The sequence below is a fragment of the Antechinus flavipes genome, chromosome 3, assembly GCF_016432865.1.
Source record: "Antechinus flavipes isolate AdamAnt ecotype Samford, QLD, Australia chromosome 3, AdamAnt_v2, whole genome shotgun sequence".
In the NCBI taxonomy this organism is placed as follows: domain Eukaryota; kingdom Metazoa; phylum Chordata; class Mammalia; order Dasyuromorphia; family Dasyuridae; genus Antechinus; species Antechinus flavipes.
This window is the reverse complement of record NC_067400.1, coordinates 533,340,761-533,364,027: the sequence shown is the minus strand read 5'-3', so window position 1 is coordinate 533,364,027 and position 23,267 is coordinate 533,340,761. Positions and strand designations below refer to the sequence as shown.

Genomic DNA, 23,267 nt, shown 5'->3' with positions numbered 1-23,267 from the left:
AAATCTTGGTTTTTAAAATTGCGTTTTTTGTTTTAAGATATTGTTCAGAATGGAATGATCCATTGCAAAGGATAAAAGCGCTTTCAGAAAGCAATTGTAGAGCCTGCAGGTTGTTAAGTGCAACCTCAGCTTTTAAGAAAAATGCTATTAAATTAAAATAGCATCAGATGGATTATATCTGAATACCTTAGGGAATGGGTGAGGTTCTTTAAGAGAAAAGGAAATTACTCTCCTTTCTTTGGAATTACATCTTTAGGTCCTACTTTTTCCCTTAGTGAGCGTGTCTCAAATTTCCAAATCTAGATATCCCATCATCACTTCAATTTTAACATATCTCAAACTGAATTCACCATCTTTTCCCTATTGTTTAGTCAGTGCCTGTCTGACTGTTTACAATCCCATTTGGAGTTTTCTTGACAAAGATACTGAAGTGGTTTGGCATTTCCTTCTTCATCTCATTTTACTAATGAAACTTACATAGAGAAGGTTAAATGACTTGCTCACTAAAATTCTGAGGCTAAATTTGAATTCAGAAAAGTGAGTCTTTCTGATTCCCAGTCCAATATTCTATCTATTGCACAACTAGCTGCTTTTGTTTCCTACAACCTAGGAGATTCAAACAAAAAACAAATACAGCTCCTGTTTGTAGGGAACTTATATTCTCAAATGAGAGATATCATATCAATTAGAGCCCACAAGATAAATATGGAGGATATAGAAGGTAATTTTAGAGGGGATGGAGAATTACACAGAAGTCATGTGACTTGTCCAGGGTCACACAGCCAGCATGGATGAGAGCCACAGCTATAACTTAGGCATTGCTGAATCTGAAGCTAGCTCTTTATTTTTTGCTCTGAAATAGCTGGAATATGGTAAATGCCCAATAAATACTGTTTTCACAATAGGAGAAAGAATACTTTTGTGAAGTGTCATGCTGTGTAGTCATGGAATCTCTTTTGGCATTGGTCACATGGAGAGAGAGGAAACAAGAAAGAGAAGGAATATGAGATGATAAAGTAGCTAGAAGGACTAATGCTGTCTCACTTGTTAGCTAGAACAGTTTAAGCAAGTGGCTAAAAGGCATTCTATGGCCATGGTACAGAAAAGCTTTGGAAGCCCTCCCAAGCTGAATGGTCTTTGATGTCAAACGAGTCTGAGGTCCCAGAAGTGTATAGTATCCTGAAGAAATCTGGTTCCAAGATCAGTATTGAGGATGAGTTTAAGTGAAGTGTACTAACTGATTTTGGAGATATAATAAGAATAAAATGACATTAATAAGGATAATGATAATCAATGAGACAAAAATTCCCCCCCTCCCAATGTTGAATGTTTTAAATGCATTTGGCTTTAATAAAATAACATTAGAGTAATCTCCTTGTAAGGATAATGTAGTTATATTAAGAGAAACATTACAAAAGTCTGAACGAGCCTTAACAATCATTCGTAATGTTTACTTGGGATCCTTAGGAATTGTTTTTAGGTATTCTTAACCTGATGTCTTAGAGCTTGCTTTCGTTAAATATTTTGATAATTATATTTCAATACAGTTGATATAATTTGAAATCTTTTAAATTTAAACATTTAAACACAGTATTTTGAGAAGGGTATCCATAGACTGCTATAGAAGTCCATGACATGAGAAGATTCCAACCCTCTTATTTTACAGATGAGGAAATTGAGATCTGAAATTATATAGACAATAAATAGATGACCTAAGATAGGACCCTTAGGTCCTATTATTTTAGATCCATTCTTATTTTCACTACCTTTTAATGCTCTTCAGGTATAAATCACCTCTAGTTGAGCTAAGAGAGTAAATTACATTTTGAGATTTATTTCTTTGAGAAGCAGCATGGTAGAGTAGATGGCAGTAACCTTGGAGTTAAGAACATCGATGTTCAAGTCCTGCTTCTGACAGAGGCCTTGGGCCTTGGGCCTCAGTTTCCTCATTGGCCTCTAATGTCCCTTCCAGTTTTAAATCTATGATCATATGACTTCAAGTTCCTTCCCTTGCCTTCTCTTCACTTCCCTATTTCGGTACTCTTCCCTTTCCTTCCCTATACCCTTTCCTTTTCTATACCTTCTCCTATCCATCCCTATACCCTTCCATTCCCTATACCCTTCCCTTCCTTTCCTTTTCCTTCTCTTCCCTTCCCTTCTTCTTTGTGTGTGTGTGTGTGTGTGTGTGAAAAAACTGAAGGTTAAGGGATTTATCCAGGCTGATAGTTAGATGAGAATAGTGTTAGAATTTGACCCTAGCTCTTCAGATGCCACAATCTAGGACAATTTCCATCATACCATATTGCCTTCCATCTATAACCCTTAATCTAGGAGCTCCCCAACTAAAACTGATGCCTAAACTTCTGAGAATATTTATTATGCACATTTTCCCCAAAATAGAAAAGTTGGGGGAGAAGGCTGTCATGAACATACAATTTTTTCTTGGCACGAATACAACTCTGCATGGGAGAGGAATTGCAAATAAGAATTTGACTCTAGATATTATTTAATGCACATTGGACTTTCTCCACAGATAGTCCTTTAGTGATCTCTCTTGGCAGGCTGTTTATTTTCTGCCATAATAACTTCCAAATGCCTCTGCCGCTGCATACCATTTCTGGGCTCTCCTGTGCTTTACAAATGGCATCCTCTTATAGCTTAAGGCTCATAACCCAGCCCAGATTGTTTCAAGTACATGCTAAGAGGCTTTTCTTCAAGATTCAGATGATACTATTTAAACAGACTATGTGATACAGTCTTAATAAAAGCATTTTATAGAGCAAGAGTATGGGATTATGAATATAAATATGTGTACTGTTATAAGGAAGATCAATACTGAGAAAATTGCACTGAGAAAAGCAATTGGTAGAACATGCCATAAAATTAATGACATGCAAGGATTATTTTCTGAGTTAACTCAGTTGTTGTTAGGACCCAATATTAATGGTTTTAGATGTATTGGGAGGAGAAATTGCTGATTCCAAACTTAGTCATTAAAAAAAAGATAAAAAAATAATCTTGACTGCTTTTATACCCATTTTCTAAGGATATAAAGACTCTTGTGGTTTGGAAAAGTTTAAGAAAAGCCAAATTCTGTGTTTATATTTGGGGTTAAAAGGAATTGCTTAGCTCTGCATTGTGCAGAAGGAGGAATTTATAAAAGGAAACAGATCATTAAGTTCCAGATTAAGTTATAGAAAATAAAGTTTGCATTTAAAAATCCTAATATAATTAGTTATTTGAGATGTTCCCTGTTTGAAATAACTTGCTATCATTTACAAAATAATGGAGAAAGCTGGAGTCTGTGTTGCTTTTGTGAAAGAGTTTTTTGGGGGAGTGTGAAATAAATAAGTCTCATTAATATGTTACATAATTTGCTTATGAACAACTTCTGTTTTTGGAATCTGCATTTGTTTTGACTACCTAAGGTTCAGTCTATAATGGTGACTGGGGAAAATGGTAGGGGGAGGGACTATCAATACAGTGAAGGACTAATTGACCAACAGACTACCACAAAAGATAGAGGCATTTGGGAGCTTAAGAGGACATTTGCTGCAGTCATAGTATTTACCTCTCCAATTCTTTTCACTTTCTTCTTCTTCCTGCTGAAGAATAATGGTATTTCTCTTGCCTTGGAAGCTTTATATTCTGTTTTTGCTACCAGCGCACTTCAACATCCCTTCTTTACTTAAAAATTGCTCTGATGTTTGTCTTCTTTTTATCTTTTCTTTCCCTTTCAATCTCAAAGTGTTCTGAAAGCCTTCCAGGAACTATCTTACCACCTACAGCTTGAAGAGGAAGAATGGTTCACTGGAATTATAACTCATAATCATTGAATATTATGAGTTTATGTTTTTTTAAATTTAATTTTATTTAATAATAACTTTATATTGACAGAATCCATGCCAGGGTAATTTTTTTTACAACATTATCCCTTGCACTTGCTTCTGTTTCGATTTTTCCCCTCCCTCCCTCCACCCACTCCCCTAGATGGCAAGCAGTCCTATATTTGTTAGATATGTTGTAGTATATCCTAGATACAATATATGTTTGCAGAATCGAACAGTTCTCTTGTTGCACAGGGAGATTTGGATTCAGAAGATAAAAATAACTCGGGAAGAAAATCAAAAATGCAAATAGTTCATATTCGTTTCCCAGTGTTCTTTCTTTGGGTGTAGCTGCTTCTGTCCATCATTTATCCATTGAAACTCAGTTAGGTCTCTTTGTCAAAGAAATCCACTTCCATCAGAATACATCCTCATACAATATCGTTGTCAAAGTGTATAATGATCTCCTGGTTCTGCTCATTTCACTTAGCATCAGTTCATGTAGGTCTCTCCAAGCCTCTCTGTATTCATCCTGCTGGTCATTCCTTACAGAACAATAATATTCCATAACATTCATATACCACAATTTACCCAGCCATTCTCCAATTGATGGGCATCCATTCAATTTCCAGTTTCTAGCCACTACAAACAGGGCTGCCACAAACATTTTGGCACATACAGGTCCCTTTCCCTTTTTTAGTATCTCTTTGTGATATAAGCCCAGAAGTAACACTGCTGGATCAAAGGGTATGCACAGTTTGATAACTTTTTGGGCATAATTCCAGATTGCTCTCCAGAATGGTTGGATTCGTTCACAACTCCACCAACAATGCATCAGTGTCCCAGTTTTCCCACATCCCCTCCAACATTCATCATTATTTTTTCCTGTCATCTTAGCCAATCTGACAGGTGTGTAGTGGTATCTCAGAGTTGTCTTAATTTGCATTTCTCTGATCAATAATGATTTGGAACACTCTTTCATATGAGTGGTAATAGTTTCAATTTCATCATCTGAAAATTGTTCATATCCTTTGACCATTTATCAATTGGAGAATGGCTTGATTTCTTATAAATTAGGGTCAGTTCTCTACATATTTTGGAAATGAGGTCTTTATCAGAACCTTTAACTGTAAAGATGTTTTCTATGGGTTTATGTTAAAGCATTTCATATCTTCATGAGAACCTGTACCTAGTATCCATCAAAGCTCAGCTGGAGCACCACCTTCTACAGGAGATATTTCCTCACTGCCCAGGAGTAGTATTTTTTCACCAAGATGACCTTGGTTTTATTTAGTATGTATCTAATTATGTAACATCAATATACTTAGTTACAGATGCCAAATGCTAGGTTCATTACAATATACGTCTATATCAAGAACCACCTTTTTCTTTCAACCCTTCAGAGACATATATATTGAAATGTAAATCCCTTGAGGTCAAGAACTGTTTCATTTTTGTTTTCTTATCTCTATCAGTTAGTATATATAGTGCCTAGCACATTGTCGTTGTTATTCAATTGTTTTAGTCATGTCTGACTCTTTGTAACCCCATTTGGGATTTTCTTGGAAGAGATACTAGAATGTTTTGTGTTTCCTTCTCTAGCTCATTTTACAGAAGTAAAACCTGAGACAAACAGAGCTACTTGTTCAGTCACATAGCTAGGAAATGAATGAAGCCAGATTTGAACTTGGGAAGATGAGTCTTTGTGACAATATACTACCAGGCTGTGTGCTCTCCCACCTCACTCTCCATAGTGGAGCTTAATATGTGCTTGTTTAGAATCAAAACCCAATACCATTTATTAGGCTCCTATTATATACTGAACACTGATGCTTACAATAAATCAGATGAGAAAAACTGAGATATATTTCTTGCCAGAAGTTACTGACTACAGTCAAAGCTGGTTCTTTCCACCCTACAATGTTACCTTGTCACTGTAGAATGAAAGATTCCCTGATTTATTTTGTTTATTTTGTTGTTGTTGTTGTTGTTGTTGTTGTTGTTGTTGCTATTATTGTATCATTTCTTGGGTACATTTCCATCCTTCTCCTTGGTATAATTGGGCTCTCTATTTAAATTAGAAGCCTACTGGGTTTGGAATGTATCTGTTTCTGTGTTTTTCTAGTACTCAATAAATATTGATCCTGATTCTCTAGTGCATAAATAACTGTGCCAAGGGAGTAAGTTGGGCTATTTTGGAAAACTGCAGAAAACCTGGGATATGAAGGCATCATTTAGTGAGGAGAAGACAAAACCATGTGGGAGGACAATATGCAGGAGCTAGCTGGTTTCATAAAACAGAAGAACAAAGTACCTAAAAATGGCAAAGTAATCCCATTGATAACCTAGTACTTTCACCCTCCATTTTCCATTCACTTGAATTTTCTCTTTTTTGGTCATAGTGGGTAGAACTGGCAAGCTTCTCTTCTTCTTCTTTCTTCTTCTTCTTCTTCTTCTTCTTCTTCTTCTTCTTCTTCTTCTTCTTCTTCTTCTTCTTCTTCTTCTTCTTCTTCTTCTTCTTCTTCTTCTTCTTCTTCTCTTCTTCTTTCTTCTTCTTCTCTTCTTCTCTTCTTCTTCTTCTTCTTCTTTCTTCTTCTTCTTCTTCTTCTTCTCTTCTCTTCTTCTTCTTCTTCTTCTTCTTCTTCTTCTTCTTCTTCTCTTCTCTTCTTCTTCTTCTTCTTCTTCTCTCTTCTTCTTCTTCTTCTTTCTTCTTCTTCTTCTTCTTCTTCTTCCTCTCTTCTTCTTTCTTCTTCTCTTCTTCTTCTTCTTCTTCTTCTTCTTCTTCTCTCTTCTTCTTCTTCCTCTTCCTCTTCCTCTTCCTCTTCCTCTCTTCTTCTTCTTCTTCCTCTTCTCTTCTTCTCTTCCTCTTCTTCTTCTCCTCTTCCTCTTCCTCTTCCTCTTCTTCCTCCTCCTCCTCCTCCTTCTTCTCCTTCTTCTTCTCTTCTTCTCTTCCTCTTCTTCCTCCTCCTCTTCTTCTTCTTCTTCTTCTTCTCTTCTTCTTCTTCTTCTTCTCTTCTTCTTCTTCCTCTTCCTCTTCCTCTTCCTCTTCTTCTTCTTCTTCTTCCTCTTCCTCTTCTTCCTCCTCCTCCTCCTCCTTCTTCTCCTTCTTCTTCTCTTTCTTCCTTCTTCTTCTTCTATTGGGGTTAAGCGACTTGCCCAGGGTCATATAGCTAGGAAGTTTTACATGTAGCTGCCTCTAAGTTTCTTATATTCTTATGTTGTTTTTGATTTCTTCCTAGGGCAAAGGGAAAAGAATGAACAAATTCCCCTCAGGATTATGCCCCCAACTCTTCCAAGTGATCAATGAGAAATTCCTTCCTTTTACTGGCCCCATTTATTGTTCCTGCCTTTACTGTGTCATCTTGGTTCTGCCTTTCTGGTCCCCATAACTTTACCCAATTCTCAGCTGTACCCCATTAATCTCCTTAGGCCAAGGTTATGCCTGAAGACCTTGGAGAAGAGATAATTTAGGACTTGGATTATTTCCAGTTTATAGACTAAAGACAAAAATCTGTTTATAAATATAGCAATTATGTGCCTGGCACAGTGGTCTTTGAAAATATTTTTTCTAGAATTGCACAAGTTTAACCTATATTGGATTACTTGCTGCCTGGGGCAGGGGATCGTGGGAAGAGATGGAGAAAAATTTGGAATACAAGGTTTTGCGAAGGTGAATGTTGAAAACTATCTTTGCATGTATTTTGAAAAGTAAAAAGCTATTATTATAAAAAAGAAAATGTTTCTTCTAGAGACTGATCATACTAAGACAGTTCTTTGATATTGTCTAATTCAACCCCTTCATTTTATATATGAAGATGCTGAGACCAAGGTAATAAGGAGTCTCCCTGCCAGTAAATGACCAAGATTTAACTGGAACTGAGATCTTCCTTCTCCCAGGCCACTACTCAGTCCATTACAATATATGCCTCTGGGGGCAGCTAGATGGCCCAGTGGATAAAACCTGGCTCAGAAGTCAGGAGGACCCGAGTTCAAATGTAGCTTCAGACACTTACTACTTACTAGCTGTGTAACCCTGGACAAATCACTTAATTTCAGTTGCCTCCGAAAAAAAAAAAAGAATGCCTCTATCTGATATCACCTTTTTCTCTCAATTCTTCAGTGACATAGCCCTCATTTCTTTGTACTGTTATAAAATTTGGGGTGGTTCCTAGTTGGTTAGTTCTAATCTTAACCAGGACTTATCTTTCATCCCTTTCATCCCTTTGACCATCCCAAAGTAAGTGATTCAGGTTTGGAGAAACTGAATGCTAAGCTATCACATGAGAATTTAGATTATTTCTAGTTTATATACAACAGATTAAGTTTATCTACAGTCACTGATACAAAATTATATTAACTGGTGTATAATTGAATCTAAGATCTCTGAAAGTAAGGATTGTTTCATTCTTTGTATTTGTAAACTATCTCACTGTTTGACACATAGTAAACACTTAATGAAGGCTTTTAAACTAATTGAATCAAAGAAAATTATCTTTTGGTATTTGAACACTAACTTAATTATTCAATTAAAATCCCCTTCTCTTTTAATGTCAGCTAGTCAGAGATATGCCCTTTATGCCTCCAGATGGTCTAGTCACTCAGGGATGCTTTCTTTACCTGCCTGATTCTATCTCCAATTGTAATTTCTTACAATGAGCCTCTTCTATCTCCTCCCCTCCCCACTTCCCTTAAGATCAAAGTATAATCTAAGTGTTTCCATTCCTTTTAAAGGGTCATACTGAGAGTAATGTTGATTTCTTATATATCTTTTTTCTGTTTCTCTGTTTCTGTATCTATGGATTTTTTTCCATTGTGGGTAACTTAAAATATGATAGTTTCTTCCATTTTAACAGATCAGTTGTAAAGAATGGCTTGTGGATTTAGTAGTTTGCTGAAAGTCCCAGAATTAGTTTGTGTCAGAGGCAGGATTTGAACCTAGGATTTGCCAACTTTGTGACTGACCCTCCATTCACTATATACTAAATCTAATAATATACACAAATATGTTCTATTTAAAGAAAACCCAACAAAATTTGTAAAATTCAAGTTTGTTATACTTTTTGTACTGCATCCCCTGCAAATAGGAATATGGTGTAGAAAAATAATTTTTTCATTAGAAAAGATGTTTTCTAATTCACAGTTTGACACTTACTAGCCACATAACCATAATTTTCCCCAAACTTCATCTTCCTCATCAATAAATAAAAAGAGAACAATAATTAAACTTCAATGTGATATATATATATATACACATAATTATTGTTATTATCTTCTTTTCAGGTTGATCTATCTCTCTCCTCTCATTCATTCTTTTTATAGCCCTCCTTCTATAAATGTTTACCCTTATTTATGTATATTTCTTAATATATTTGTGCCTATTCAATCAATTAGATAATTTAACAAACATTTATTAGTTGGCTACAGAATGTGTCAGCCATGATCCTAGGCACTAGGGCTACAAATATAAAAGTGAGTAAAGTCCTAGGATTCTGAGGGGATGGTACAGACAGAGATACAACATATTCATAGTTAAAGTAGTATATATGTAAAATAAATACTAAGTGATTTATATCAGATTGTTCTTTAGTCATTCAGTTATGTCCAATTCCTAGTGACCCTGGGAGGGTTTTTTTTTTTTTTTTTTTTTTGCAAAGATACTGAAATGCTTTGCCATTTCCTTCTCCAGTTGTATGTAGATAGGGATTTAGTGACTTCAGTTAATAAGTGTCTAAAGTAAAATTGGATCTCTGGTCTTACTGACTTTGGGCTCAATGCTCTATTCATTGTGCCATCCAGCTCTCCCATTAAATTAGAATGTCTTTCTTTTCAGTTGTATTTAAGTTGCATTAGGATTTCCTTGATTAAGATATTGGAGTAGTTTGCTATCTCCTTCTCCAGCTCATTTTACAGCGCTGGAACTGAGGTAAATAGAGTTAAGTAACTTGTCCAGGCTTACACAGTGCCTGAGGACAAATTTGAACTCAGGAAGTTGAATCTTCCTTACTCTAGGCCTGATACTCTATCCATTGAACCATCTAATTACCCTACTGGATTAGAGGGTAGGAAATAAGACAGTCCTTAAAGGCCTTTTGGAGGAAATGGTGCTCAAGTTAAACCTTGAGTGAAGCAAAGTGTTCCAAGAAGTAGAGGTAAGGAAGGAAAGAATTCCAGGGATGAGGAATTAGTATATACAAAATTTCTGAAATAGGAGATGAGGTAGAGTATTATACCTAAGGAACAGTAAGAAAGCCAGCTTGGCTAGAGTAGAAAGGATATACAGAAAAATAATATGTGGCCAGCTTGATAGGATAAAGAACAGAAAAATTATAAAGAGTTTAAAATGACAAGCAGAAGTTTTTATTTAATCTTAGTGCCATGTAGGAGCCACTGAAGCATCTTAAGCTTGAATGTGTATAGAGTATCAATTTTGTATCTGTAAAATGGGGATATTAATAAAAATGACACTTAACTGATTGTTGTGAAGATCAAATAAAATAAAATTGTACACAATACTTTATGAATCTTCAATTGTTATGTGAATTCTATCATTACCATCACCAATATCATCATCATATGTCATCATGATCATGATCATAATCATTTCATTGATTATCAGTCATTATCATGAGAAAAGAAAGAAGAGCAAGAGAGTGAATTAGGGGACTTTGGCTAGAGAGGTTAGAGAGTCTGAGGGTGTGAATTAGGTGATTGTGTTATGAGTGAAGAGAAGGGGAAAGATACTGAAAATATTAAGGAGGAATACTCAATAGGATTTCACAATTTGAAGGAAGTTGTGGAGGGAGAGTAAAGTCCAGGCTGATGCAAAGTTTATGAAGCTGGTTCTTTAGAAAGATGATGTTGTTCCTAATAATATAGAGAAGATCATGAAATATAAATTAGAAGGAAAGAGAAGAAGTTCTGTTTTTGCATTTTTTGAGTTATTAATGATTATGCAGCATGTGGGCTGAATAGAGACCATTAAAAAGATGGGGCTCAGGCAAATAGATTTAGATATCATTTGCATGGAGATGATAGCTGAAACAAAGTGGGATGATGGATACAAATGACTTCAAGAAGGGGGAATGTTCAGAGGGAAGAGAAGAGAGTTTAGTACAATTGCCTAGACTACACCCAAAGAATGACCAGGCAGTGAGGAAGAAAAATGCAACAGAGCAGTGTTCTAAAAAGCTAGGGAGATTATGAGTTTTGGATACTCAGGACAAGTAAATACAAAAAAAATGTCTTCTGGTCAAGTTTTTGGGGCAAATGTCATTGGATGTATAGAATGGATTGGTGAACATATCTCTGGGAGAAATATTCTGGGAGAGACTACCCTGGGTTGGAGAAGAAGAAATTATAGAACACTGAAAATGTTGCTACTAGAGAGGCCATTACTGGAGAGAGAGAGCAGTGTAGGGATGGATTGGTTGTAGGGAGTAATGGTGCTTATATGGTGTATTGGTATGGGGAAGGGAACTTCTATTTAGTAATTTCTTATTTTAACTAATCAGTCTTCTTGGCTAATTGTTATTAGGTACTTGCTGAGAGTATAAGTGCCCTTTAAATTTTAGCACCTTAGGACAAAAAGACCCTATCTTAGTTATGGTCCCAAAATGAGGTTAAATTATCTTTCCTGGACATTTGATGAACTTCTATTTTGTTTTTTTTAGAATGCTGTAAAGATAAGTCATATTCTATTAGCAAAACAGCCCATTTGTTTGTTTGGCTCATGTAATTGTTTAAAGTCTCTTCTAAATTCTCCCTTCTATCCAAATCACTCACAGATGGAAATTTAACTTGTCAATAGTTGATAATGCTTTGTAAGTTCTCCATGAGTTACATTGACTTCTTGTTGAAAATCAAATTGATTTTTAAATTGCTTTGAAAAAAAACTCAGTGAGTTTCACAATTTCTCACCTACATCCATGGGAAATATTATCACTGCATGATCATAGCTGTTTTCTCAGGATTTCAGAAACTGGGCATTTGGGGAGGAAAAAACCAACCATGGAAACATGTACTTCTAGCATCTATGATGAGCAGACCTGGAGTCCAATAACAGATGCAGTCTGCAAAAATGAGTCAATGGAATCATTTAGATTTAAATGTTGGATATTTAATGGAATTTTAAAAGATTTTTCTTTTTTTCCCTTGGGATACTTTTGCATCACCAAAACCATCTACATATTGCTGGTTGGTAATTTGCTTAAGTGTATTATTCCTTCCCCTCCTATAAGAATGTCTGTGAAACTAGAAATGTATGAACTGATAAGTCCTTCTAGAGGCTATGGTTGTAAAGAATTTAGAGTGATTAAAAAAAATTCTTTCTTAACATTTGTCAAAATGCCCTTTTTTTCCCCCTTTCAGGCAACATGTCTTGGCTTTATATCATAAAAACTGCCTGCTCTGTGGAAAATAAGATTCAGTAGTGATCAGCTGGCAGAATCAGAAAATTATCTCCAGAGGGCACTTGAATCTTAGATGATTTTTGTTGCTACAGTTTTTATTGCTTCAAGTTCTTATGCTATTAGACTTATTTTTATATTTTCTTGGATGTATGATTTCATTGGTGCCGCTACTCCTTCTATACTGAATCATCTTACATAATTCTTATCCAGGGATTTCCATAAATCCTTCATCTAAGCTCTTTTCATTCCATGGAAGCCTTTCTCTGATCCTTTACATATCTTTAGAGTACTGATAAGATAAAGATTAACAACAACTGAAATTTTTGAATGCTTAAAATTTACAAAGTGATATGTATTATGAAATTTGTAAATTTTAGAGTAACATATATTATGTGATCTTACATATAGCATTTCTCATCTCACTTGATCAATCAACATATATATGTAAATATGTGTAGATCTCTTATATATAACATATGTATGTATAAATATAAATATATAAAAATATGCATATGTTTATGTATGTGTGTGTGTGCACGCGCGCATACACACACACATAGTCTCATTTGACGCTCTCTGCACTATTATGGGACAAGAGCATAAGTTCTACTATAATCATTTTACAGATAAGAAAACTGATAATCACAAAGGTTAAGTGATTTATTTTTGGGCATACAGTTACTAAACATCAGATTTAGAATTTGAGCCCAGGTTTTCTTGATTCTAGTGTCATACTTCTACTCATGCTATCATTCTTACTGAATGATCTACTTATTCCCTCTTCTGTTACAGACCAGTATCAGAAGCAAGGGCTGATGGGAAGTGTAGTTTTTTCAAACTAAAAGGAGGGATTGAAGGATTATGGGAATCAGGGAAAGCACATAAACCTTTGAGTTTAATGAAAATTCAAGAAGATGTCACATAACATCTTACTCTTTGGTCTATCATATATACTTAGAGGATTAAAAAAATAAAAGTGACTCAGACAGTTTAGGACATACACGTGGCAGTTAAGGGGTGATTTCAAGTGAAGATGACTGTTATTTTAAATTGAATAAAATTGTGAGCAATTAGAGCCTTGCTGATTTGTCAGTCCGTTTAGGGAATGATTTATCTGAATAGAATTTGCTATTTTCCTAAACGTGTCTACATTGAACTGGGACCAGACAAATTTCTCCATTATTTATTTCTGGCCCCTTGTCTGAAGAACAGTTACCAAAGGGGTGTCTTTTACCTGTCCTCCATTCACTTTTCATCTATTAAATAAACCTGAAATGTTTCTTTCTATCCTTTCCCTCAAACCGATGTTGTTATGTAAGCCTGATTTTCTTTTGTAAGCAAATTTGTTCCCTTTGATTATAGATGGGTTATTAGTGAGATCAGAGTGTGTATGGGGGGAATGGTCTTATGGAATTTTTGTATTTCACATACTAGCTATACCAGTCCTGCAGTCTTGCTGCAGGAAGTTAAAAGTCTTCCCTGAGGGCTGTTGAATTACAGAATATTTTAATGAATGACTCTATTACTCTAACAAGCAGAACTCTAAAATTTGAACTCAGGGTTCACTTAGATTTCTCTTTGGAGACTGAATCAATGAAGCTATGTTGCTTTTGAGAGCATATGCACTGATCCAAAAAGTAAAATTCTACTTCCTTTTTAATCAAAGAAAGAGGATGGACACTGGATACACACACACACACACACACACACACACACACACACACACACACATATATATATATATATATATGAATTACAGCACCTTACAACCATATGAATTTTCTTACTTGAGCAATCAGTAAGCATTAATTAAGCATCCATTATGTTCCAGGAATTAAATTAGATGTTGGAAGTAAAAAGACAAAAATGAAACAGTTCTTGTCCTCAGAGAGTTTACATTTAATCTAAGAAGAACTCTTATATGTATTGTATGTAACCTTTATTAACATCAGTTTTCTCATCTGTAAAATGAGTATAATAGATCTACACATACTTACATGTGCATATATATATATATATATATGATTTATCAAGTAAGATAATGAGAAATTCTATATAAAACATCATACATATATTACTCTATAATTTACAGATTTTACAGTATATAGTACTGTAAACTTTAAGCATTCAAAAATGTCAGTTGTTAATTTTTATTATATCAATACTCCAAGTAACATAAATTAAAACTTTTTATAAAATAGATACCAGCTGATAGGAGAGCAAGAAGGCAATAGCAGCTGATAAAGCAGGTAGTGGTAGGAAAATCACTAGAGGCTTCATATAGAAAAGGCCACTTGAATTATATTGAAGTAAATGAGAGATTTTAAGAAGTGAAAGTAAAGCAGGAGAGTACAATTCAATTATTATCTCATTTGATCCTCACAATAATGTTGGGTGATATTATTATCTCCATTTTACAGTTGGGGAAATTGAAGCAAACCAGGATTGACTTGACCAGGGTTTTATGGCTAGTATTTGCAGAAGCTGTCTTTGAACTTTGACTCCACATCTAGTGTTCTATCCACTGTACCACTTAGGTACTTCTTTTTATAGCATGACTCTTCTTTTGGACATAAGTTTCTTTGAAAAATATTCTTAGAATCTCATGAATTTGGATATCTTTTAGCTTTGTCAAATGTTGTTAGCGAACATACCAGTGCATGATGTCTGGTTTGGGCAGCAATGATTGATGACAATTGATGTCAAACTGGTTATTTGTTTGTGTGATACTGTGTAAGCTTTAGCCTATGTGAACCTTGGTTTCCTCTTCTATAAAATGGGGTTGCTAATATTGATACTACTTGTTTCTTGCGTTGTTATTTGGAAAGTGATCTATAAACTATTATATGTTATTTGTTTGAGGTAAGCAATTCTTTTCCTCCTCTTCTAACAAGTCCTTTACTTGTTGACATGGTCTGTAATTTGAGCATCTTGCTTTTCTTGCTCCATAAGGATCAGAAGGAAAAGTACGTTAAACATCTTCCCATCACCAGTAGAATAGAAGCCCACAAAGATCAGCAAGGGAGTTAAGCATTGTTCCCATTTTTTTTTCTCACAGAAAAGTGAATCTTCTCACTTTGAATCAGCAAATAAAACAGTAAAGCATGGAGAGAAGAATACAGAGTCCTTTAAAGACAGATAATCTATTAAGAATAATTGAAGCAGGGACTCTTCAATATTCAGAAATTATAATTCTTGTACCAGAATATTTTGTTAACTAAAACATCCCATTTTGCAGCCATACTGAAAGAAAAATTATATTATGTTGATGATACTAATGAGGTCTAGATTTTGGGGTTCCAGGTCAGGGAACCAAATGATGAGATTAGGGTTCCTGGTGGTCAGGGAATTAAATGTTGAGGTTAGTGGCAGGCTCAGAGTTCAGGGAACCAAATGAGGAGGTTTGGCTCCCCTAAATCCCCCTAGGATTTGGTACAGGGTAGAGAGTTTGGGGAACTCCCTTCACAAAGGAATTTATGAACCCAAAAAGCTAGACTGGTAAAAAGAGGTTATTATTGGCATTGGGAAGTCAGCCTTTGCTATGCATGAATAGAAAGACTGAATTCCTTGGTGGCAAGGTAAAGTTTCTAGTGGAGGAGTCCTGGCAGAGAAGGTAAAGTTTCTAGCAGAGAAATCCTGACAGAGTCTTGTTAGCGAAATAGGTGAGACAGATAAAGAGAGGGTAACACTGAAAGAGAATATCATTTCAACAGGCAGAGGTTTGCTGCTATGTCAGGGAGAATTTCCTTGTTAGTTTCCCTGTTAGGTCCTCTGCGAGGACTGAGTTTAAAATAGGCTCTTTTTATAATACAAGCCTTGGCTACAAGCTGGGGTTTGCTCTTGATGGGGGCTGGTTTCAGCTTGAGCTGGAATTTGAATAGAATCGAATGAGTGTTTCTAGGTTTGATCTTTAATTTGATGGGAAGCTTAATCAGTAGTGAGTGTCATCAATGGGGGTGGTGCCTGTCTTTCAGGACAATAGAATGAAGCTGTTTGTCCTGTTTCCCTCCAGAGGTTTTTTTTTTTTTTTTTTTTAAACAGAGGCCAGGATTCAAGGAGAATCTGTCCTTCAAGGAGTTAGACAATTTAGACAGTATGTTTTCTGTGACTGCCCTCAAGCATCTTATGTTCTAATGGGGGAGATATATTTATATATATACTAATATATCTCTATCTCTATATCTATATAGTAGCTATTAGATGCTAACTAGTAGGGTAGTTTGGGGAGGAAGGGCACTAATAGCTGAGGGAATCTGGAGAGGCTTTATATTGATGAACTTGGGCTGTTTCCCCCCTTTTTTCCCTTCAATATATTTTATTTTTCTAATTACATGTAAAGATAGTTTTCAGTACTCATTTTTATAAGATTTTGAGTTCCAAAATTTTTCTCTCTCTCACCCTTAACTCCTTCTTCTCCAAGATAGCAATCAATCTGATATAGGTTACATACATACAAAAATTTGAAATGTATTTCCATATTAGTTATTTTGTGAAAGAAAAGTCAGGAAAAAGGGAAAAACCATGAGAAAGAAAAAGCAAACTAAAAAGAGATGAAAAATAGTAAGCTTCAATCAGTGTTCAGTCTCTGTAGTTCTCTCTCTGGATGTGGATAGCATTTTCCATCTCAAGTCTATTGGAATTATCTTGGATTACAGCATTGCTGAGAAGAGCTAAATCTGTCATAGTGGATCATCATATAATGTTCCTGTTATTGTGTACATTATTATCCTGGTTCTGTTCACTGCATTCAGCATCAGTTCATGTAAGTTTTTCCAAGAAATAAGTCTGCTCATTATGTCTTATTGTACAATAATATTCCATTATATTCATATACCCTAACATAGTCATTCCCCAATTGATGGCCAGCCACTCAATCTCTAATTCTTTGCCATCACAAAAAGAACTACTGCAAATGTTTTTGCACATATGGGTTCTTTTCCCTCTTTTACAATCTTGTTGGCATATAGGCCCAGGAGTGACACTGCTAGACCAAAGGACATGAACAGTTTTGTAGCCCTTTGGGCATACTTTTAAATTGTTGAGCTGAGTTTTAATGGAATCTAGAGATTCCAAGAAATAGAGATGAGGAGGGAGAGTATTCAAAGTATTAGAGACAACTAGAGGCAGTAGTGAGAATAGTGGAGAAGTGACTCCATGAAAGTAGCAGTTGGAATTTTCTGAAAGGTTCCTTGTTGTTTTCCCCAGTGAAAAGGCTAGAATGCCATTCTGGCTGCCCATAGTTCTGACTGTTGCACCAAAATGTGCAAGCAAGTTGAATGAATTGACAATTTTGTAACCAAACTTTAACCCTAGTTAAGATTGAAAGAAAAGAATTAGAAGCACAAAGAAAGAAAAACTAAAAATGCAGTGTGCAACTTCGCTCTTTAATTCTCAGACCAAACTTGGCAGAAAAAAAAGACACAATAAAATTACAGTTCTTGTAGGTAAATTCTTTTTCTCTCCATATTACTCTATTCTTTCATCAACAGCAACCCCAACTCCACATATGTTAAGGTGGTCCTTGAAGAAGATACCTAAGCATTTATGATGTTATCTAAATACTATAATGATCTTTTATATAACTCTCTAAATTACTTACATAGAAAAGAAACAAACATTTGCAAACAATAGATATACTACTTTGATTTTTGTGTGTGTGTGTGTGTGTGTGTGTGTGTATGTGTGTAAGGCACTTACAAGTATCTGGAAACATGGTAAACTATGGAAATATTGCTTACATGTATATCATATATGCATTATTTAAATATATGCACACACATTTGTTGTAGAAAACAGATGCGCTGTAATTGTGTAATTTTTGTTATTGTTGTTGTTTTTGTGGAGTGTGTGGGTTTTTCTTTCCCTCCTGATCTTGTGTCTGTTTCTCAGGAGAGGGTGATTTTATACAGAATTGCTTATGTTTTTCTTTCTTCCTTGAACCCCTCAACCTCTTTCTTTTTCTTTTTTCCTTTTTTTTTTTTGCTGTTGTTTTTTATATGGGAAAAGATGACTTTCTCCTGATTCCTTTTTCTTCTTCTACTCTAGTTTGAAGAGGAGTTTAAAAGATATTTCTTATTTGCAACACCTCTCTTTCTTTCTTTCATTTTTTCTTTCTTTCTTTCTTGGGCTAAGAGACTCAGAATTTCTCTTCCTTTTTCTACTTAACTAGATGCTCTGAAGCATCCAAGCAAGGAAGGTCCAAAAGTCCAAAGGGAATCTGGGAGAGGTATTTTTGTGGCTTTGTCCTATCTCCCCAGTGACATTTTCTATATAAGTTGCAGTCTCTGTATCTGTTCACAATATTCTCAGTCTTTCTCTCTCCCTTTTCCCCATGTTTTCTGTCTGTCTCTCTCTTTAAATCAAATCAACTATATATATATATATATATATATATTTCTTTTGTACAAAGAAAAAGTCAAAATAATCCTAGGTCCCATTTGAACAAGGAGAAAGTATGCAAATGAAATATGTATAGAAAGTAGATTGGAGGTGATCTCAGCAAGAAGACATTTGTATTAAGGGGAACTGGAAATGCCTCTTGCAAAAGATAGGATTTAATCTGAGACTTGAAGGAATCAGGAGGCAAAGATGAGAAGGGAGGATATTGTAGACATGGAAAAGAGGGGAAAGAATGTTGTGTATGTTTTGTAAAGAAGGCAGTATTACTGGATTGCAGAATATGTGAACACTGGTAAAGTATAAAAATACTGGAAAGTAAGGTAAGTATATATATGTGCATATATCTTCTATTTTTCTCCTATATGCCATTTCCCCCTAACTCTCGGTACCTCAAACAACTTTCTAAAATTAAAAATTGAAGAACAATTGCCTATTTCCATTGATAGAAAGAATTAACTCATAGGAGTTTTCTATGCTAACGAAGTCACAGTCCAGATTAAATTCACACCACACACACACACACACACACAGACACACACACACACAAAACTATTTTTTAAAGTGTGGGAAATCACTTGATACATCTACTTTTTTCTTGCTATCAGGATAGTTTTCCTCTATTTTCGTGTTTCCATATAGGGAGGGAGGCATGTCCGACTTGAAGCTCTTTAGGGTGAGTATTGGGATTGCTTTTAAACAGATTTTTCCACACCATTTCTAGACCTTTTTCTTTTGGAGGCTCTGAGATATGATCAAAATGATTTGATACATATACCATCCATGTATTGCTCAGAGGCAGTACACCACTAATTAAGAGAATACAATAGGGTTCACTAAAACTGTGCTGAACACAAGCATTCTTTAAACTCTTGAATTCTTTCTTTTTATTTCTAGGATATTTTGACCATCTATTCCAGCTGCAATCACTTCTTGCCTACAATTTCACAATAACCTCTGATTTTATCCTACTGTATCCTGTCTCCCAATTCATCCTTCTCACAGCTGCCAAAATAATCATTATATTGTACAGGTCTAACCATGCTATTTTTCTAGTGAGAAATTGCTCCAAAATCATTGCTTCAAAACTTTCCTTGGCTCCCTCTTGTCAAAAGAATAAAAAAGAAGCTTATTAATTTGGCATATAAAATCTTCTACATAATGACTCTAACCCACCTTTTTTTCAACCATATTTCAATTGCTTTCCCTCTATGAACAATATATTTATTTCTGATAAAGATAGAGCTGATCTTGTTCTATCCCCCATCTCTTATATATTCCAGCTTATTGCCCATGTCTGGTAGTCATCTCCTCTATATCTGTATCTATCTCTATGTCTTCCTTTTTTTATCCAACATAAAGCTATAAGCAGTCTTCTTCAAATCTTCCTAGAGCACTTTATCTAGACATCTTTTGGCCCTACTCATATTTGTAGCATACATACTGAAGTTCATGTTATATATCTCACTGGTTCACATTATTGAAATATAGTTGTAGAGCTGATAGGATCTTCCAAAGTATATCTAGTCCAATCCTATCACTGTACAGATAAGGGAACTGAAACCAAGGGATTTTTAGTGATTTGTCCATGATCAGTTTACATCACAAGCAGGATTTCAAACCAGATCATCTGAAACCAGTCTTTTTTCTATATGAAGTTATCTCCTTTGTATTTAATCTCATTGAGGGCAGAAAATACCCTTTTAAAAATATTTTGGTCCCCATGAGTTAATACAGTGCTTTTCTCACACTAAATGTTTAATAAAATGCCTGTTTATTTGAATGGAATTGAATTGACTGAGCAGGCATTTCAGAATTGTGTATTGCTTCAAGGTCATTATTACAAACATAAGATCATTGTCTAATAGAAATACAGAACTGGATGGGAGTCCCAAGTGATAAGCTTGTCGCTGATGATATGACCATGGCAGGAGAGGAAATTACCTCTTCTACCCTTTACTGCCCTCTGGTATTCAATTCTGAAACTCAAGGATGGACTTCTTTCCTGCTGAATGAATGGATTGCTTCTTTTATGAGCAGAAAGTTTTTCTTCTACTTGGTACCTCATAATTTAGACAAGACAAAGATGACATGACCCAACAAATGAGTAAACAAAAGAAGTGAAGAAGTGAGGGGGTCAAAGCCATGACTTGGCATTGGTGTTTAGGTAGAAAAATGGAAAGCCAAATACATCCAAATTGTCCAGGTGTGAGTAGAATACATATATACTGTACTGGAGCCCAAGCACTGCAGAATAAGAAAGAGAGGGAGGGGTTGCATCTCACTTTTACTTAGATGGAACAGGAAGGGGTGGCAATAGAAAACATGACCATTATAGCTTCAGTGCATCAGCTACAAGTGTTATGTAAGAGCCCCAGAATAGCACGGATGGCTGTAAACATGTCAGATATAAAAGCCAAGAGACTAATTACAGTTCTTCATCTAGTCTAATCCCGTTACCATTAGCAACAGGGAGGACAGCATCTGGGTTTGCTGTCCCCCCAGACTTGATTAAAAAAAAATCCTAGTAGGAACTACCACTATCACAGAGTAGTTCAGACAAGTTCCTTTGTTTAATCAAGTGATAGTCCCTCTGGGAACGTGTCTTATTTTACTCATAGAAAACAGCACTCCCCAAGTGCTAAAGTATTGAACATTATTAAAATTCATAGCTAGGAAAATTAGGCATAGGGATGTTCAGATTATGTTGGTCCATCAAGAGCTCTAAGGATTCTGTTACCTTATTTAAATAAGGTCACAAAATGACTGTCTAGTATTCAGAATTTTAATTTACATACAAATATCATCATTGTGCCAAGTCATGCAGAGAATGCTCTATTAGCTAAGAAAATTTTAGGATATCCTTAATTTTTCCAGGTTCCATTCTAGCTGGCCACAGAGGGTTATTGCTTTCTACTCCTTGTTTTATTTTGAGAGAAACACATGTCACAGTCAAGAACCATTAAAAATATTAAATGTTAACATTTTAATCACTCAATTTAACACAAGTGGTAACAATGGGACTTTTTAAAAGTGAGATCAACTTTACAGTATTCAGGCCAGAGATTAGAATTTAATGTCCATGGTAAGAAACCCATTCAAATAATTTTTCAGCTGGATGGTTACTGTAGTAGTACCAGAAAACAAGGTTTTCTACTTTCCTTTGGAAATGTTTTTATTCTTTCTGGTGAATCAACATTCTTAAAGGGAGGGATCATATGTGTATAAGAGACATATTATATTTTGCCACAAATCTTAACCATCTACTCTTTGACCAGAATTTACTAAGGTAGCTGAAAAAACATTTCCTTGTAAATTTCTGTGTTTAATTCTCTTGGATAATTGGATTTCATGTCAACCAAAAGGGTAAATATTTATAGACCCAGAGACTGGACATCAGATTTGATTCTCATTTTTTCCTTCTTTCTACACTATTAATAAGCTATGTGATTTCAATAATTCAAGACCTTGTTTTTCTTATTAAAGGTCTTTACTCCTGATATTTCTGGGAACATTTTTATTTTTTAGTTGTCTTTAAGACTGTAATATTCAATGGATTACAACCTTTAAAGATTACCATTAGAATATTACTGTTTAAGAAATGAACATTTGTTAGGACAGAAACTTGGGCATCATTAAAAGCACTCAGCAATAAAAAGAAATAAGAACTTTTATTCTCAACCAATGCAATTTGAAGGCTTGTTTTTAATTCATTCATAGTTCTTTGTCCATGCACAGTCAATATATAGGATATGGGTTTTTTTCCTCCAAGCTTAAACTAAGGTACATTTACATTATAGATATAACAGGAACCAAAATGCAACATTCCTCCCCCCTCAACATTTTGGGGGCACATTTTCTTCTTTATCATCTTGGTCTCGAGGTAGAATGAGCTTAGACTTAGCTTGCTTCATAGCATTGGCCCCATCTAGTTCATGTCCAGATATGGTATGAATTCTGGATGAGTACTTAGCTTGGCTAATACTGGTTTTGGCCCAAATGTCATATTGATTGGTCCCTCATTCCTATTGAATCATTCATTCTGAATTGGTTTCAAAACCTAGGATGGACTTGATTATGAGGTTCTGGAGACTCACTCTTCTGATGTTTTATTACCCAAAAGGTTAGAGCCTCCAGATAAATCTTTATGTAAAATGAGAAAGAACAAATGGTGAGGAAAAGAAAGACTGAGGCTCATTTTCATGGGTAAGTTGTTGATGGGAGATGAGGAGAAGGTCCAGTATCTCTCCTCCACAACATTATCTGTCACCATTAGTGAAATCAAATCATCAGAGAGCAGCTTAAGAGAATGACATCTTGATGGAATGGGATGGAATGGTTGAAAAACCATTGAGTTTAGAATCAGAAGATGTGGTTCTGGTCTTATCTTTGCTATTCAACTGCTATGTGGCCTTGCAAAGTCACTCAATCATTGTTTACTTCTGTGTAAAGATAGTTCATTCTTTGTATCTCCATCACTTGCTTTAATGTTCAATAAATAATTCTTAATTGATTGATTGATCAATTAAGATGATGGATATGAAAATACTTTTTAAATTATAAAGGACTGCATAGATATGACAATAGCAATATCTGGCTGCCCGGTATTTTTTGGATTTATTTTGTTCATCATAGT

The 23,267-nt window shown here is 35.2% G+C and overlaps 1 protein-coding gene across 4 annotated transcripts in view; it reads left to right on the top strand.

The window, feature by feature from the left end:
- DLG2 (discs large MAGUK scaffold protein 2) overlaps positions 1-23,267 on the top strand; it is a 2,591,935-nt gene that overhangs the window by 263,374 nt on the left and 2,305,294 nt on the right. The gene's annotated exons all lie outside the window — the stretch shown is intronic.